General features: G+C 36.7%; 1 pseudogene; it reads right to left on the bottom strand.

The window, feature by feature from the left end:
- Positions 1–291: 291 nt before the first annotated feature.
- On the bottom strand, positions 292–1,989 carry LOC107500965 (annotated as a pseudogene).
- Positions 1,990–4,206: the final 2,217 nt, after the last annotated feature.

Below are 4,206 nucleotides of genomic sequence, written 5' to 3'. Positions count from 1 at the left end.
ATAGTAGAAAAATATTATTTTTTTTAGTATTATCAGGAATGCACAGTGTCTTTTTATTCAAAAATACAAAATAAATTATCCATAGGCATGGACAGTGAAGGCAGTAACCCATTATATGTTGTCGACTGAAACCAGTGACCGATGGTTATAGTGATTTTCTTAAACACCAGCCAGCCTTTTCGTCAGTCATTTCCTTCAACTGGCTTATCTGAAGTTATAGATGAGGAGCACTGCCTTTAACTTCCTTTTATAGTCCTCATTAATAATAATAATAAATCACTATTCTAAGAATTAGAACATGGCACCTTCCATATCACCTCCCAGTCCACTGACTTCACCCATTCCAGGTTTATCTCCTCTTTAGGAATTTCAACTTCTGCTATAGTTAACAGAAAGGCCATTCCGGCAGTGTCTTTATTAAAAGAAGTTTTTACAACCTTAGTTGGATCAATGATTCTTTTTTCAACCATACTTACAAAGTCTCCAAGGAGAGCATCAAAACCAACTTCTGAGGAACTTTACATAACTTTCTCAACTATTAACAATCACTCAACACCTGCATTCTTAGCAGTGGTCATTGAAGGAATTTTGAGTGTTTTAAACAAGTAATTTCTGTACAATTATTTGATCCTCATTAGCTGAAGTTAATGAGTCCAAGGCTGGAATGCACCAAAGCAGGGTACAATTCCCTTCCAGAACAATGCCTTCTTCAATAGTGTAGCATTGAAGGCATGCGTTACTCTGTCTATTTTCATTCACTTCAATATCACTTGTCTTGCCGAACTTTAGCACAGATACTCCATCTGAGAGTTTTGCCAGATATTCATTTAGTTTTTCCTTTTCATATTCACTGGTTGTGATATGTAACTGCTCAATGATTTTTTTAATACATTTTTTCAATTTGAACTTTGTCACCTCTTCCTTTAAGAGCATGGCATCACTGTTGGTCATGATGACTTCCAACTTTTCCAAGTTGTGAGGCTGAATATCTTCAAAATTTAATGTCAATCTTTTTCCAAACACTGCACCACCAGTAGCAATAACCATGTCTTTAAGCTAGCTCTTTCTATTGTGACCAAAACCTGGAGCTTTGACTGCTACAGCCTGAAGACTAAATTTTAGCCTATTCAAACTGAGTGTACTTAGAGCTCGTCCATCAGCATCTTCAGCAATTACGACCACAGGCTTACAGTGGGCATTGGCAATTTCAAAAGCAGGTACATGGACTGGACACTAGAAATTTTCTTTCCACTCAATAGAACACAGGCATCTTGAAATTCAAATTTCTGAACTTTCAATGTATTAATAAAATGTGGAGAAATATAACCTCAATCAAACCTCATACCTTAAATAATTTCTAATTCATCATTCAGTGTTTTTCCATCCTTTCCTGTGATGATGCCCTTTCTTCCAACCTTTTTCATTGCATCAGAAATGATGTTGCTAATTTATTTGTCTCCATCTGCAGAAATTGTAGCACCACGAGCAATTTCTTCAGGGATTCTCATGAATTAGACTGCTTCTTAACTTCAGCAATTACAGCATCAACAGGTAACAATACACCTTTCCTGATTTCCACTGGATTAGGATCTTTGCTAAACTTCTTAAAGCCTTCCTTGGCAACAGAGTAAGCCAGTATAGTAGAAGTTGTGGTGCCATCCCCAGCTTATTCATTTGTATTACTGGCAACATCTTGAACAAGTTTAATGCCAATATTTTTATATCTTTCTGTTAAGTCAATAGACTTTCCAATGGTTGCACCATCTTTTCCTACTTTGAGACTTCCACAATTCTGTTAAATAATCACTGTTCCTCCCATGAGCCCCATAATAATGCCTACAGATTTGGCTAAAAGGTCTTCACCTTGAAGTGTTAAGGCTGTGACATCTGTGCAAAATTTTACATCTTTGGCATAAGCCTGAGTGAAACAAGGATCCAGTACCCTGACACTGGCCTAATCTGGTGAAGGACTTCATGTAATCACAGCATTTCTGCAAGGCAGTGGCAGGATGAGCAAGTGGTGAGGCAGGCCTATCAGTGGCAAGTATAGGGGAAGCTCAGTATTATTGACTCTATTCCCTATATTGTACTTTACATCCCCATGACTATTTTGTAACTACCAATTTGTACTTCTTAATTCTTCTCCTTTTTCACCCATGTCTCATCCCCTTTCCTATCTGGCAATCATCAAAATGTTCTCTGTATCTATAAGTCTGTCTCTGTTTTGTTCATTTATTCTATTTTTCAGATTCCACATACAAGTGAAATCATATAACATTTGTCTTTCTCTGTCTGACTTACTCCACTCAGCACAACACCCTTTAGGTTCATGTTGTTGCAGATGGAAAGATTTTATTCTTTTTTTTGTGTCTGAGTAATATTCCATTGTATATATGTACCATCTCTTCTTGAGCCATTTATCCATTGATGAAAACCCAGGTTGCTGTAATATTTCAATTATTGTAATTGATGCTGTAATGAACATATGGATGCACATGCCCCTTTGAAGTAGAGTTAGGTTTCTTTGAATAAATACCAAGAAGTGAGATTACTGGGTCCTTCTTTTTCTCTTGTTATAGCCTTTGTTTAAAATTCTGTTTTGTTTGGTATAAAATTGCTACTCCAGTTTTTTTTTATTCCATTTTCATGAAATATATTTTTTCATCCCTTTACTTTCAGTCAGTGTGTGTCTTTTGTTCTGAAGTCTCTTGAAGGTAGCATGTGTAAGCATCTTATTTTCCTACCCATTTAGTAACCCTATCTTCTGATTGGAACATTTAATCTATCTACATCTAACATAATTGTTGATAGATATGTAGTTATTGCCATTTTGTTATTTATATTTTTGATGTCTTATTCTTCTTGTTCTTAAAGAAGTCTCTCTAACATTACTTGTAATACTGATTTGGTGTTGATGAGCTCATTTAGCTTTTCATTGTCTGAGAAGCTCTTTATCTATTCTTCAATTATAAATGATAGCTTTGCTGGGTAGGGTAGTCTCGGTTGTACGTCCTGGCTTTTCATCACTTCAAATATTTCATGCCAATCCCCTCTGGCCTGCAACGTTTCCATTGAGAAATTAATTGTCAGTCTTTTGGGCACTCCCATGAAGGTAACTAGGTGCCTTTCTTTTACTGCTTTTAAGATTCTCTCTTTGTCTTTAACCTTTGGCATTTTAGTTATGAATTGTCTTGATGTGGGCCTCTTTGGGTTAATCTCTCTGTGCTTCCTGGGCTTACATAGAAGTCTATTTTTTTCACCATATTAGAAAAGTTTTTCATTATTTTATCTTCAAATAGGTTTTTAATTTCTTGCTCTCTCCTCCTTCTGTTACCCCTATGATGTGAAAGTTGGTATACTTGATGTTGTCCCAGACGCCCCTTAAACTATCCTCATTTTTTGGATTCTTTCTCTTTGTTGCTGTTCTGACTGGGTGTTTCCTGATACCCTATCTTATAAATCGCTAATTCAGTCCTCTACTGCATCTGATATAATATTGATTCCCTCTAATGTATTATTCATTTCAGTTATAGTATTCTTCATTTTTGTTTTTTAATATTTTCTATCTCTGTTTTTATGTTTCTTATCTCTTTGTTGACATTCTCACTGAGAACGTTAGGTATCTTTATAACCAGTATTTTAAACTGTTCACCTGGTAGACAGCTTATCTCAAGTTTGTTTAGTTATTTTTCTGGAACTTTGTTCTGTTCTTTTATTTGGGACATGTTTCTTTGTCTCCTCATTTTGACTACCTTCTTGTTGGTGGGGAAGGTCTCAATAAAGGAACAATACCCTCTGCCAGCACTTCTGTCTGAGAGAAAGCTGCCCCTCCAGTCCTCACTCCAAAGCCAGATACTTCAGTTCTTTCCTGTATATTCCTGTTGCCTTTCAATATGCTTACATAGTGCTGGAGTTCAGAAAAAGTGAGTTTGTCAGTATATAAGTCTTACTCAGCCACAATCTTAGCTGGTTTTCACAGCCAGAATTTGTGGGGACTTCTCTTCCTGACACTGGAACCCTGGAATGGGTATTCTGGTATGGGGATAGAACTCCTTGCTTCTCCAGGGGGACTTCTACAGCCAAGATATCCCTCCTAACTTTTAACTGCCACATGCAACTGCTGGACCAGTACATTCCATGTCTCCATCCCTCCTACCAGTCTGAAGGTGGCTTAATCTGTATGTCTTTATTTGTAGGACTTCCATT

Source organism: Rousettus aegyptiacus, unplaced genomic scaffold (genome assembly GCF_014176215.1).
Source record: "Rousettus aegyptiacus isolate mRouAeg1 unplaced genomic scaffold, mRouAeg1.p scaffold_m13_p_9, whole genome shotgun sequence".
Classification (NCBI taxonomy): Eukaryota; Metazoa; Chordata; class Mammalia; order Chiroptera; family Pteropodidae; genus Rousettus; species Rousettus aegyptiacus.
Note: the sequence above shows the minus strand (reverse complement) of the source record. Positions and strands in the feature narration are given on the sequence as shown.